This window comes from Peromyscus leucopus, chromosome 11 (assembly GCF_004664715.2).
Source record: "Peromyscus leucopus breed LL Stock chromosome 11, UCI_PerLeu_2.1, whole genome shotgun sequence".
NCBI classification, from domain to species: domain Eukaryota; kingdom Metazoa; phylum Chordata; class Mammalia; order Rodentia; family Cricetidae; genus Peromyscus; species Peromyscus leucopus.
In genome coordinates, this window is record NC_051072.1 from 27809994 (window position 1) to 27825764 (window position 15771).

Here is a 15771-nt window from a genome sequence, read left to right on the forward strand (position 1 = left end):
TGTCTTCATTGACAAGGATAAGTCAAAACTTCCAGTGAAGTTGGTTGCCATTGTTGATTTGAAGGTTATCTAACTCATAAAAAACAAAAAACAAACAAACAAACCCAAATCCACATTTTAAATGGCATAGATATAAAGTTTACTTTTTTTGAGGTTACTTGACTTTCTTTTTTTTTTTTTTTTTTTTTTTTTTTTGAACAGGTTTTCTTGTAGCTTTGCCTTTCCTGACTCACTTGTACCCCTCCTCCACTCGCAGAGATCCCCTCTGCCTCCGATGCTGATTAAGCATGCGCCCACCCCGCTTGACTTTCTTAAAGTTTAAACTGAAGGAAATTTCAGGCAGGGCTTGCTTTTAAAACTATCTTACTGTGATAAGCCCTTCAAGTCACTAGCATAGTTCTCCTCCTTCTGTCTTCTGGATTGGGTCTCTCTAAACACTAGTGAGATGCTCAGGGTCTGTCAGTAAGTGTAAACATCCTTACTTAAAAATTTCCTTTATTTTTTTGAGATTATAATATGATTACATCATATTCTGCTCCCTTTCCTCCTTCCAAACCTCTCCCACACCCCTCCTTGTTCTTTTTCAGATTCATGACCTATTTTTTTCATTAACTGTTACATACATATTTGTGCATATTTTAGGACATGAAATATGAAATGCTAGCAAATATTCATTAATTTATTCTTTGGTAACAAATGTTTGCCTCTCTGTGAATTAATTGAATTAAGATGACATAATCCTAAACTCGTGAAAATATTTTTGGGGGGTTCAATGAGTTAGCAAGTTACTCTTCTGGGTACATTCATGTGTTTTCATAGAGGCTACCTTGAGTCAGGGCATGTAAGCTAAGCTCAGATACAGATATCATCTACTCTAGAGGCAACTCAGATATTTCTATTATCTTATCCAATACATCACTAGGAAATAATACAAAACACTGGTTTTCTTTTATGCTGTTTGAATTTGAAGTTATGGAGGAGGGGTAAAGGAAAAGCATTCAGAGCAACAAAAAGCAGAGTATTCATTTCTCTTTCATAACATGAACCAGAACCAAATAGCTGGAAGCTTATTTTGAATCTGAGGCAGATAATGTATCCTAAAACCAGCTATTTTTTTCTCTGCACTGTATGTTCAACGAAGATAAGTCCTGTGAATAATTATCTGACTCCATAAAATCCATTAGGCCAGAGTCCAATGAGGTGCCACAGCTGTGCTAGGGCCCAGATAATAGAGAGCAAAGAGAGTTTGGAGCTTTTCCCATCATCTGTCTCTACCACGAATGCACAGTGAAGAGAAGAAGAGCTAAAATGAGGTATTCTCAGCTTCTCTGCATCAAACAGGAGACCACCAGGTCAGAGGAACCAATAGGAGTCATATAAGGAACAGACCACTAGGACCTTTCTAGGTTGTATATCAGTGCTCCTAACCATTGAGCCACCTCTCCGTCCCTTTCTCCAATTCTTTTAAAACGCATTTTAAATTAAAATATAGTTATATCACTTCCCCATTCCCTTTCCTCTCCACAACCCCTCCAAAGACCCCTTCTTCCAACTCCTTCCATGTCCCCTTTTCATTCTTACATTGATAACCTCTTTTCCTTTATCGCTGTTGTGTGTATGTATGTATGTATGTATGTATGTATGTATATGTGTGTATGTATGTATGTGTGCTGCATATGTGTGTAAGCATGCACAAATACATAAATACAACCTGCTGACATTGTTTTTGTTATTTGAATATATCTTGTTTCAGGGATGACCACCTTGTATTGGATAACCAACTATGGGCTTCATGCCTAGGAGAAGCTAATTCTCCCTTTCCCAGGAGTCATTATTTGCCTGTAGTTCTCTGTCCAGTGTGAAACATCATGAAATTTTCTCCCTTCCTTGTTAGCATGTCCATTGTTAGCACCATTGTTCTGGCCTTGTTAATTCAGCTATTTCTAGGACAGACTGTTTTGGAGCTGACTTCCTGGTATTCTGGGTCTTACTCATCTGGGCCTCCTGTCATGTTCCCTGAGCCGTAGATTATTAGCTGTGATAGAGGTACATTCATTGAGGTTGAACTCCCCACAATCCATTGATCTCTGTATTGTGTCAAGTTCTTGCTTTTTCTGATGGTCTCCATTTTCTGTGAAGAGAAACATATATAGATCTTTTTTTTATAGTATATATTCTGATTATAGCTTCCTTGTTCACAGCTTCTCCTACCCCATACTCACCCAAATCCACACCCTTTTTTGGTCTTTCTCAGAAAACAAACAGGCATCTAAAAAAAAAAAAAGTCTGTTTTGTTTGAGGGGAATGTTTGTATTATCCTGATCAGCCATTTGAAAGGAGTTTTCTCATGCCTAGTACTGGTGATTTTGTAAGCTTGTGGTTCAGGTGGTTTGTTTGTCTGTAGTTCTTGTAGAAAGCATCATGTTGTATAGAATTTTATATTTTTTATATAATTTTTTGTCTGCCTCCCTTCTCTTCTTCAGAGTACTGGAATTACAGACACTTTGCTGCTTACCCATCTTGTCCATGCTCTGCTGATTCAAACTAAGGTCCTTACTCCTTTATCAACCGAACCACCCATCTCTCCATTCTCTGTTCATCGTTTGACTTGATTATGGCCAAGCAGATTCTCCACCCAGACGTTTGTCTTTTGGGATATACTCTTGCTTTCCAATGCAGTACTGTACCCTGGATCAAGTGATTGTGTGGACACACAGTTACTTCTGGCTTTAAGGCAAGCCATAACAAGGACAAATAACAGCTTAGCACAAATGTTAACTTAAGTTTTCAAAGAAGTGTGCATCGCAGAGGGCTATGGAAAGATGGAGAGGAGTAAGGTACGTGCTGCAATGTGATATTTACCCCCTCAGGATACTCAGAATGTGCTTGCTGGGTTCTTCCACATAAGCTGTGGCTGTATATGTACTAGAAAAGATGAATAAAACATCACAACACTTGTTTTCTTGCTTGCAGTACAGTGTTTGATGCTTCACTCATACTGTTCTTTGCTTCTATTTGCCCTGATACACTGAAGGGCAGGAAGAGTGGGCATGGCCAAAAGTCTGTAGAGGTCCAGCCATGTTTGTGAGGGCTTCTTTGATGGTGGATGTAGCAGCATTGTCCCATTCGTTCCCTCCAAAGATCTGAGAACTACAATTATGTCTTTAGAATAATACTAGAAGTTCTTTTTTGTTTTCTGCCACAGTTTAATAGAAATGGATAAAATGAGCAATAAATAATAACTAAATGAAGGAAAACCGCAATGACAACTAGGCTTTATCATCTGAGGCTCAGAGCGAAGTTTTATTTCTTTCTCTTATGGTGGATGCGATATAAAGGCGCTGGAAACAGCATGGGTACCTTCTCTGGTTAAGACATTAGCTAGATACAACCTGTCTGACTGCCCTTCACTATGTGACAGAGGTCTACACACCCCATGTTCCAAACTTCAGTGATGGTTAGTCCCTAGCAATTTAGTTCTTACTACCTTTAACCCAATTGAAAAGACTACCTAGGGATGCTATACCTATAAGGAAAAAATTTATAACACAGTTCTCAGATCCCCTGAGGTTTTCATTATTTTTAGTCTATTCTTCTGTAATACATATTTAAATGTAAATCACCTTTTGTAAGCTGGTAGTTAGGGGGATGATGTTAGCATAAAAACCTATGAGACAGGTAGAACAAACACATTTTTTTCTATTGGCTAAGTTTCTATAATTAAAAAAAACAAAACTTTAGTGATATTTTTAAGAAAATAGGAAGTCTACTCAAGACTTGGTAAATGGCCTCATGAGCCATCAAATAGCACTCAGTGTGCTTCCTTACCTAAAGAAACCCAAAGTGAAGGTTAGGGTCTGCAAAGACATTTCTCTACACTGAAAAAAATAACAACAATTAAAAAAAGCCAACACCAGTCATATTTCTACTTTGGATATAACTGGCCTGAAGGAGGCTGTTTTAGGTCTACAATGCCAAAATGAAAGCTTTAATTCAGGGTTCCAGAACTCAGATATGTTCAGATTCTAGGGTCAATGCGGATTGAAATCTGCTACTCTGGGCTTGGGATTGTTGTTTTTTTTTCTTACTGCCTTGGTCAAAAAGAGGGACAATGATTTTGGGTTTAGTGTATGATTTGGCAAAATGTGAAACTCCATCTATCTGCTATGATATGGCAGAAATATCCCTGCCTAGTACTGTCCTTGAACATCTGAACATCTGGATGACAGTAAGTGCCACATACTTTCTCCTGAACATTTTCTACACATTAATTTATTGAGTCCTCAGGACAACAATGAGGTGGGTTCTGCTACCATCTATTTTGTTTTTGTAAGTAAGGAAATGGAGGTCCTAACAGAATAAGTAAACAGTAGATTAATACTTTGAGAGGATGTGAACTGGGCAACTGAGTGCTGGAGGGAGGTCCTCTCTCTTAATTTATGTCCAGAGAAGAGAAAACTTGAGAGTCTACTGAGAAATCGAATCTTATTAGAATGATGCCACCGTGCAGACAACCTTCCTGGTAAGAACTGCTACTTAAACTTTGCCATGTATGTTCATATGTCTAACCAATTTACTTTTCAACTCATTTGGATACTTTTTCCTCTTTTCAAGCTTTTAATTAAGTCATTAATAGATTTTCCATTTGAAGCGATTCCGGGTGTGATGGTCTATAGTGTCTGCATAGATTCATGTCACTAACCTGACTATTCTGCTCACTTGGAGTTGGTTGCTGGTAACCAGTTTTTACCCTCTCCCTTCCTCTCTCCCCTTTCTTTTCCTAGATTAGATTGCCTATTAAGATTAGTTGTTCACCAAGTCCAGGCCAAGAATGAAGATATGAAGACCTCATGTACCTCTCATGAACATTTTGGAAAGGCTTAATTGTTTACTTCTCTATTGGTGAAATCATTTCATATAGAAAAATGGGAGCAGATGGAATTTTCATGTGAAGAGGCATTGCTTGTGAGCTGTCTCCAGCACAGACCCCAGGCACCAAAAGAATGCAGCGGGTGGCATTATCCTCAGCTGCCTTTGTGTGAATCTAAAGACTAGTGGAAACTATTCTTGCCTTCATCATGAGTTCATAATGCAGCAAAGCAATCTAGGAGCTTACCATGCCACCCCTCACCCTCTTATTGTATTCTGGGGCTCTGGAAGGAGACTTCAGCATTGAGTTAGCATTTTATTTGAAATCTCATAATGAAGAGAGCATGTCTGAAATACTGGAAAATAATACTTGAGAGTTTATAATGGAAGAAAAATCTCATTGCTTTTTATAATTCTCCCTTTTCTTCATTTATAACAAAAACGCTTTTCTGATTCTTGTAAATTTTTTGATGCTTAGTGCTGAAAGTAATAGCCCTTATTTTAGAGCAAAATTGGATTTCAATGCTTTCTATTAGATGCAGATCAGTTTTTAGCAAGTGCAATTTAGTAAGACTGGGGTTTATTTACCAAATTAGGACATTTGGATATGAGATTCTGGGCTTTCACATTTTAAATAATTTATATATACTAAAATTTAAAATAAAATACATACAGATGAAGGTTCACTATGTATGGAAGACATACTGATATAGAAAGCTCAGAGAATTCACAGCAGGCATAGTAATCAGCTAAAACAGCCATTGGTTGATTGATTCTGTAGGTAGCAAGTTTTCTCTGACAGATTAGATAAGTGTCTCTCTATACAAATCAAGTGAGACTCAAAGCTCCAGGAAATATTTCAGAACCCAGTCTAAAAATGAAAATCTAATCAGAAGTTTTTGACTGAAAAAGGACGTCTTAAATATCTATAGATAAAGTTTGTCGTGATCATCAAATTGATTTGTGATTGCAGAAACAGCCTTCACAGAAGCCCACATAGATAGATCACAGATATGCCCAAGTCTATCATGAAAAGGAATGCAGGACACTTCTTTTTGCAGGAATCCCACTTTTGGCTTCTGTGAACCGCACTATATAGAAGAAGGTAATGTTTCTGTTGAAATTCAGAAACCTGACTCTTGGTGGACCAAGAGTGGAGAAGATTATTCTGCTTGCGTGTGAAACCCAAAAGTGTTCTCCCCTAGTGAGGAAAGAAGGCTTCCAGATAGCTGAACTACTACATGAAAAAGACAGCTTGTTATGAGAGGGCCTGCTACAGTAGCCTTTATCCCCAAGACTTTATCCCATCCTGGTAGCTATACCTTGGTCAGAAGGTGAAGCCTAATGTCTCAGAGGCTGAAATAAGATCCAGCAGGCTGTTGCTTGACTAGCTCTCTATTACATAAATCCTCCTAGTTTTTCGCTCCTTCTCTCTCTCTTTTTTCAGATGTTTGTGATGTTTTTGTTCTCAACCCAACCCTAAAATATTGATTTTCCTCATGACTCTGTTCTTAGTCTCTTACTGTCTTTGGTCTTCAAATACTCCTGAGGCAATCTTACTCATTTGAATGGCTTTAATGAACATCTCTGGTTCTTGTAAGCACAAAAGCTAAATTCAATTGAACAGAGAATCTACCCCTCATTGTCTAAAAGACAGCCACCTTCCGTGTGCAAAAGCAAGCTCTTCCTGTTCTGCCCCATGTCTTCTCAACCTCTAGTCTTCCCAGACACAGAACATGGCACTGATTATCATCAAATGATCCCAATAAAAGATTCAGAAAGAATGTTCCCTGCAATTCCTGCTCCAATGTACTCTCTGTGATTCAACTATTTATGGCATCAAATCATATCTTGTGTTTTTAAAAAAGCTTTCAATGACTTTCCTAGATCATTGTAATGAAGTCCACCACTGTAACATGGTTTGTACTCTTTCTCCATGATTTAATGGCCTCAGGTCAGATGAGAAGGACCCCTTTGTTGCTTGAGCACGGGGTCCTGTTAAAGCACTGTTAGAACCTGGTGAATGCACCATTAGTGTAAATGATAATCGTCTTAGGTTGTCATCAAAAACACTCCATCAGCTGTTCATTGTGTGTAAATAAGCAAAGATTCTGGGTAATGGGGCAATCTGACTCCCTAATTTTAGAAGCTGTTGGAGTCTCCCTTGATGCTCTGGCTCTCTTGCCCACAAAAAGCGCTACAGTCAAGTGACCAGTTGGACTACCCTGATGCAATACTAACTGGTATCATCCTCAGACACATTGAAGAAACAACATGACAGTCGCTGCTGATCGTCCCTGATGCTCAATGCACAGCCTCAGCTAGGGCTGCTTGAGACACTTCATAAGGGCTTTTTGCTAGTACAAGTCTCAGTGACTGTTCCCTGACCCTGAACCATTTCCTCCAAAGCTAGAAGGGGCAGAATTTTCCTCTGTGGTCTCCAGAGGGACTGCTCTGACAGGTGCTAAAAGGCAAGGATCCAACTGGTCTAGAACACAGATCTCATTGTCTGTGACCCATGCTAAGAGGCAAAGCCATGCTGCTGCTTCTTGCGCTACATAAGCCGATTGTTCAGGCTCACTCTTGAGTTATCTGGGAGAAGAGGCACACTGTGTCTCCTGGTGTTGTAAAACCAGTCTATAAATGGCTTTTTCCAAGTGGACTTTTCTTGCTTTAACACGTGTGGCTTTGAGCTAGTAACATGACGGAAGAAGCAGCAGCAGCTTGCAGGGGCAGCAGAATGTCCGTGGTAGGAAGTGTGATTGATGGCTTAGCAGCAGAAGGCAGGCAGAGATATGAAAGGAGGAAGGCAGCCAGATGTTAGGCGGCTGGAGAAGAAGCAGAAGGACACCTTGAGAATGCCCAGGGAGAAAGAAATAAATGGATGTTGAGCAAAGAAGAGAGCTGAAGCTGAAGAAAGCTAAAAGGAAGGAGCCTGAGAAAATACTCCTCAGGCTCTGGTCTCCAAAAGAGTTCCAGAAAGCTGTCAAGTCTTTCTAGCCAAGGGTCTCAGATGCCAGGCCAAAAGTTGTAATACTGACTGGTGTTAAGGCCCAAGAAATACCTTAGGTATGGCCCCCATAGACTCATGTGTTTGAATGCTTGACCCATAGGGAGTGGCACTATTAGGAGATGTGGCCTTGTTGGAGGAAGTGTGTCACTGTGGGGGTGGGCTTTGAGATCTTATATGTTCAAGTGACTCCCAGTATGTCCCAGTATGGCACACAGTCTCCTTCTGCGGTCTACGGATCAAGATGTAGAAAGTTCAGCTACCTTTTCAGCCCCCTGTCTGCCTGTGTGCCACCATGCTTCCACCAGTGATGATAATGGATTTTGAACCTCTGAAACCATAAGCCAGTCCCAATTAAATGTTTTCCTTTATAAGAGTGTTCTTGGTCATGGTGTCTCTTCACAGCAATAGAAACCCTAACTAAGACAGAGTCTCCAACAAACTCTGCCAAAACCAAGAAGTGATTTCCATAATATCTCCCAAAGGGATATAATAATGGAAATCTGAAAGATGTGTGCATTGGTTAGACCTCTATTACCCGTCCATTAGCTAATATGTACTTGACAAACAGTTGGGCAAGAGGGACAAGACAGCCATTCTGAGAAGACAGAGATGAACACAAAGGCCAATTTGATGCTTTCTAATTTTATTATTATAAAACCACAGTGCCTTTTATGATCTAGAATTAGTAATTGTAATACCAATCAGGAGACACCAATATAGTGATCATATCCACAAAAAGAGTAGTGATGATTTTAAAAATACAAATTATATTAGAAACCTTCCTTGAAAAAACAAAAGTCATAGTGCCTCTCTGACATCTTTCAGCAGAGAAAGATTGGTTCACCCAGCTGTGTTGTGCTGACTATCGTCTTTTAACATTGCTTACCTAATGGCAGCCAGCTTTGGCCAAGGTCACACATTTATCAGAGCATCTTGTTCAACTGACTGGCTGACTTGAGGTTGTCAGTGTCTGGGCCACTTGACCCAATTCTTATAGGTGTCTAGTAAAATTAGAAGATGTTCATAGCCTTGGCTGAGTTCTTGCTTGAACACACCAGCAGATGTATTCTTCCTCTGTCCATCCTGGCTTGCTCCTCTCATTCAGCAGGCTTAAGTGCTAGGAGCACCTTATACTTCAAGTACACTAATCTTCATTTCAGTTTCTGTAACTGGAATCCAAAGTTCTAGATGGTAAATCTGAGAGATGAAATATGGCTTATTCAGTGCCATGGGGGAGGAAGTAATGTTAGGGATGGAGGTGAGCACTGGAATGTGTGAGAGGAGATAGATTGACTCAGAAAGTTTAGCTTTCCCTCAGTGGAAATGTTTAACTCACTTGGATGACCTGTGGGTCCTATGAGAAAAAAGCTCTGCCTTGCCTTCTAATAGTTTACCACTTTTTTCATAAGTACTTTGTCATTCAAGGCTTTTTCAGAGAGGGGGGAAGACATTGGTTCTCACTAATTACCACAAAATCTTTACTCTCTGCTTAACGTCTAGGGCATCCTGAGAGTTTGCTGATAAGTTTTAATTGATAATAATTTAATATTGATAAACAAAATAAAGTTTTTTTTTTTAAATAGGCTTCTGCCTGTGCATACCTTCAAATTTATCCCTCAGCCTGGTTCTTCCATGTTACAACTTTTTAAAAAAATCAAATCTGATATTGAGATGTTATTAAAAACACTTCAAAGTCTGGGTAGATATATAATCCCTGTATTTTCTATATCATATTTTTACTTAGCTGTGCATTTGCACTTAGTAAACCCATTGTGATTCAGAAAGCAAGTGCACAAAGCCTAGTATGTCCCAAGGGCGACCAGACTGCTGGAGTTTGAAATATTGTCGTTATTGGAAACAAGTCTACCCAGTGTGCTTTTGCTCTTTGTTATGTTTTATTGTGTTTACATCCTTTACAAATTGGCAGTCAATTTAGGACCTAATTAGACTAATGTTTCTTAATTAGAATACTTGATTAATAACAAAAACTCATATTTATACTCACCATGTAACAGGAAACCTAGAGCGCTATAGTCGTATTTAGTCTGAAAGTGCTTAACAGTAAAATCTTATGGGATGCGGTCCCTCATGCCAGCCCACTGAGCCTTCCTGCACAATTTACGACCATGGCCCATTTCTGTTGCCGTTGGAATTGCTTTAGTTGGTCAGTGGCACGGTGAGTTTGCTTCCCACTCACTCGATAGGAGGAGAGAAGCTCAAAGAACCAAGAAACACATGGAAGTAGGGCGGAATAACTAAACATACCCTAGTTACTTGGAGAAGAGGAGGCAGAGAGTGGCTACAAATATTCAAATAAGAGTCTAGATTGCGAGAGGATAGGGAGGCTGGTGAGTCCACTCAATGGAGAAAGGCAGTTGCTGCTGCCGCTGCCGCCGCCGCCTGATGACCTCAGTTTGATCTCTGGCGACCACAGGGTGGAAGGCGAGAGCTGACATCTGCAGTTTGTTCTCTTGTCCTCTGATGCCCACACCCATGCAGGATTTGCAGGATACACACACACACACACACACACACACACACACACACACACACACACACACGCACGCACGCACACACTTGTGCACACACATGTACATGTACATACACACACAAATAAATAAGCAAAAAAAATATTAAAGAACGGACATGAACAAGTTTCTCATTCTGTGCGGAACAGGTTGCGGCCAGGAGGGACCAAATTAGAAACTTGTTTCCCTTGCACATTTACTGAGCACCCACGCTGCACTTGCGGCAGGGTGCTGTCCCTGCGGTCCCCTGTAGTCAACACTGGAGACTCTCATGGAAACTGACCATCGCTGGCCTAAGGCTGGTGCTGGCGGAGGAGTAGACGGGAGAAAGCCAGTGCAGTCCCGGTACCTGCGGCTGCGGCAAGCTAAGCCAGTTTTCTCGCTTGGATTTTAAACGATTATTTCAATATATTGGGAGTGCGAACGCTCGTATGCTGCCTCACTGAGTTATGTTTGCCAAACAATCTGCCCAAGAAAATCTTGGCATTTAAATAAGAGATCGCCTGAAGGAATGTAACTCTATGCTCCTGTTGATAGCAGGTTTAGCAGAATTATCTGTGGGGAATGGAACTTTACTCATCCCCCAAAAGATCAGTGCCATACCCAAACTGTTGTGAATCACCAGACTTCTGTTTTTCTGTATTCATTTATACAATGCAATGAAGACCATACATGTCTCCCCTGTGTACTTCCCCCTGAGGCAAGGCTCCGCACAGCTGGGCTATCCCCACTGCATCTCACAGGAAGGACGGGGAGACCAGGAGGGGGAGGCAATGAGTGGGTGGGTGGTCGGTGGTATCAAGAGACCAGGGCCTCTGCCTAGATTAGGGGCCTGTGGAGCCAGTACAGCTATACATTCATTTATCAGGTTTTTTAATTAAAAAATGCTGTTTGAAGGAAGTGGTGACTGGCAACAGATTGCTATGGTTTGAAAATATGCCTTACCAGTAATTATTTTATGCACCTAGGGAACACAGTTTGGGTGCATCCAGTTCTGCCATTTGTTAGATATGATAGAAATCCATGATTTGATACCAATTAACTTAACACATATGTGACCATGTCCCAGCTTCCTGAGTTCTGTACCTTTGAAAGAAGCAACCATGGAACTATATTGATTTATTTACAAGTGAAATTGTTTTTGTAAACACACATAGATTTCATTGGGCTTTGGTGTTTTTGTTGGACAGAGAGAAAAGTCCTTCAACCAAGGAAGACAAAGTTGATTTAGGATTTCAATGTGAGCGATGAAAGCCACAGATCTGCCTTGTATTATTCATATGTAAAAATGCAATACCACAAAAACAATAGATCACATAAGATCCAGTGACTATATTGCAAAAAGCATTTTGAAGGGTATCACAAATCAAGTAGCTGAACTACTTTAATGTAAATAAACTCTTAGAAAGTACAGGGGTGCTGTGCTGGGAGTGGAAGTCACTGTATTGGCAGGCCAGGGCAGCTTCAGATGACAAAACCAGAACAGCAAAGGGCATCTCTCTCTCTCTCTCTCTCTCTCTCTCTCTCTCTCTCTCTCTCTCTCTCTCTCTCTCTCTCTCCCTCTCTCTCTTTCTTCCCTCTCTCCCTCTTCCTGTCTTCCTTCCCTCACTCCCTTTCTCTTTCTCTGTGTATGTGTGTATACATGTGTAAGTTCTCTCCTGCTACAAACTCTATTAAAAGAAAAGAACACAAATGCCAAACAACTTAAGATGTGTATCTTTAAAAGGCAGAAACGGCTGCATACAATGGGCAAACCCCAAATAAATGATTTAAGCGAAGAAGAAGAAGCTAGCTCTCTTTCATAACAAAGAAGATTCAATTAGAGAATTTCTCATTTGTTTGGGCAAATATTTAATGTGTTATCAGAGTCCCAGGATCCTATAGTCTCATGCCCGGTCTTCAAGACTTGTAAAGACTAGATCCAGTCTGAGCTACCTTGTTTTCCAGGGTGCCTACTGAGTGGCAGGCACCACATCCGAGTTTAGGCTCTGAGTAAGAAGAGGGAAAGTATAAAAGTTACTTGTCCTTTCTAGCTGAACAAACTTTTCAGAAGTCTCATGCAACACTCACGCATGCGCATCTGTCTTTTATTTTTGGTTGGGACTAAGTCATATGACTATATCACATAAGGATGTAGGGTTGATGACAAAGAAACATAGTGCTTTTCTGGGTAGCAATTTACACCTCTAAAAATATTTGACAAAAACTGATAGTCTCTGTTTTAGACAGGGAATAAAGAAATGGACAATGTCTTTGCTGACAATTTTACAGATAATTCAGTATGGCTTTTGCAGAAATACATTATTATAAGCAAGAAAAGGACATGTTGTGCTCATAAAATATTGGCAAATGTTCATTACATTAGCCTAGGTCTCAGGATTTCTTCAAGAGAGTAAAAGTTGTAGCTCCAGAGAATTCAATAGGTATTTCATAGCAGGGATCAACCTATTTTTTAAATATGTTAAATTTCTAATTAAGAAACTATAAAAGTATTTTTGATTAAATTAACTTTTTTGTTTTTTTTAATTTGGTTGACTTAAATGATGCATAATATTATCTTTCTTTGACCACCCAACAGACAATAACTACACATAATGGTTATTTGTTCCTCTAATAACTTAGTTATGGAAAAAGGCTTTGCAAATATTTAACGTAGACACCAGAAGTTGTTTTAGGTCTAACACAGATTGATTTGAGCCCTGTTACTTGAACTGGAAGACCATAGTTATTTCCAAGGTTTCCGGGGAACCTTGTATTCATTCTCATGTTCACCTTTGTCTTTGGGCACCTGCTTCTACCAGTTGGATTTTTATACATCTTGTTCTTTGTCCATACAATATGGATCCTGAGATAAGGCTTGAATACTTTTTTTAAATTTTTTTCTATTGGGGAAAATTATAAAGGCCACTCCACGTAGTTAAAAGGAAGATTTATTTAGTGGATGACTTACAAATGAAGGAATAGATAGGTTGCAGGAGTCTGGGGAAGGTGTATCGCAACCCAGCGGTGTTCTCTGGAGCTCTGCACAGTCAACCTCCACCGTCCAGGGTCCAGGCACAGAGAGCACGCACAGAGAGAGCGCTGGCCCATCCAGCTCTCGGGTTTCCAGCGCCTCCCCTCGCCCTGCCTCGTAGGCGTGACAGTTGCCAGAGTCTCAATGGGGGTTGGAACTTCCAGATCCAAGCTGGAATGGCTACCCACTACATCTCCCCTTTTTTGTCTAATTAAGAAGGTTCTAAACTAATACAAGACTATATACAAAGGAATGGTTATCAAATATTGTCCAGAAATAATGAGGGATAATGACCTAGATAAGATGTAACTACAACCAATGCAAACAATATCAAGCAAGAAACACATTCTAAAATCCAGAGAAGTATAGAGCATAGGTAAACGGCATGTTATAAAGATCATTCAAAGGTGTCCTATCCTAAAGAACCTGAATCTAATACTTAATATGTTCTATCTAAGATATTATATATACTAAGTTGTAACTATAACTGCTAGTCTTCAATCCCATCAAAGACCTGAGAAGGAACATAATGGCACCTGAGAAATGGTAGACGGATGCAAGCAACTTTCGGGAATCTTGCAAGAGTAGACCAAGACAGCTGGCAGCCTGGACAGTCACCTAATGTTTCTCAGCATTGTTGGTGCATTCAAATTGGCTACAGACCTAGAGTATCTGACAGACCATTTTCAGAAGCAGGATTTCTGAAAGACCATCTTACCCTGTCTTGGCAGAGTACAGTGGTCGCTTTCCTTGTGTCCCGCTTATCCAGAAAGGACAGCATTGCATTTGTACTGTCAGCCATCAAGGTAAGGGCAGTTGTTTGCCCAGTAGGCCATTTTGTGCCAAAAAGGCAAACTTCCAAATGGAAATGTCTTAGAAGCTCAACATTCTCTCGGGATCAATTGGTGCAGCCAGGAGCAATTGTGTCTTACGTCAACAGAATTCTAAGTTATTTAAATGCCATATTCTCTAGGTCTATGAAGTGTTTGAAGATTACCTGCCCATCTGACCTATGTATCTGTAAATCTGGATAACCTAACTAATGTAACTATAGAGATGACAGGCATAGGCGACTATAAATCTATAAATCTTATCTACCGAAATAACCTAAGGACTAAGGCTTCACGTAAATAAGGTAAACAGTCTATAAGCAAATGTATGGTGAAGAACGATGACTTCAAAATTGTGACAATACACAAGATATTTATAACAGAGGTAGAATATATAGTGCGATATGCAATATGGCAATAATCTTAAATATATATCAATATACCGAATATCCTAACAGAAGTAGAACATATATAAAGTATGACAGATATAAATTTACATTTGTATCAATATAAAAATGTTTCAAATAAGAGTAGAAATATATATACATTATAACAAATATAGTTCTGTATTTATATCAATATACAAATTATCTTAAACAGGAGTATAAAAATAGTTTACATTTGTATCAACATATAAGAATCTATAACAGTACAAATTACAGTGCAAATTGTCTAAGGTTGCTATTTTACTAAGTTTGTTTACTAGTATATACAATGATTTACCATCATATCTTATACCTATCCATTCCATTTCTTCTCCCCCCCTTTTTTTTTTTTACAATACTGAGTTAATATTTTCTTCCACCCCCAACCCTATAACCGTCATCCATAACCCTGAGAATTATGAAACCTAAGGGAGAAGGGGAGTCGTTTTCTTAGAATTGCTTCCTGCCGTTTAGGGGGTGATGTTATCTCTGTTGGGTACTGTGAGAAAGCTCAGATAGTTAAATCTCAGTTAGACTAACTGTAGGTTCTGCAGCAAGTTTTAGAGTAATGGGTAAGATTGTCTGAAATTCTGGCAAGAAGTGTAGTATGATGATGATTACCATGGCATCATTCTGGATTGGGTAGAGTTGTTGTTGGGGCCCCATCTTCCTTCTGGAGACTTCTGAGATTGCTATTGGAAAAACTTATTTGTTATCAAAAATGGGAGCCCGGCTAGCTCAGTCGGTAGAGCATGAGACTCTTAATCTCAGGGTCGTGGGTTCGTGCCCCACGTTGGGCGCCAGATATTGGGGAAAATTATAAAGGCCACTCCACGTAGTTAAAAGGAAGATTTATTTAGTGGATGACTTACAAATGAAGGGATAGATAGGTTGCGGGAGTCTGGGGAAGGTGTATGTATCGCAACCCAGCGGTGTTCTCTGGAGCTCTGCACAGTCAACCTCCACCGTCCAGGGTCCAGGCACAGAGAGCGCACACAGAGAGAGCGCTGGCCCATCCAGCTCTCGGGTTTCCAGCACCTCCCCTCGCCCTGCCTCGTAGGCGTGACAGTTGCCAGAGTCTCAATGGGGGTTG

General features: G+C 40.0%; 1 non-coding gene across 1 annotated transcript; it reads left to right on the top strand.

Moving 5' to 3' along the window:
- Positions 1-15405: 15405 nt before the first annotated feature.
- Positions 15406-15478, top strand: Trnak-cuu. Its single transcript has one exon. It is a non-coding gene; the product is annotated as a tRNA-Lys (tRNA).
- The last annotated feature ends 293 nt before the right edge of the window (positions 15479-15771 follow it).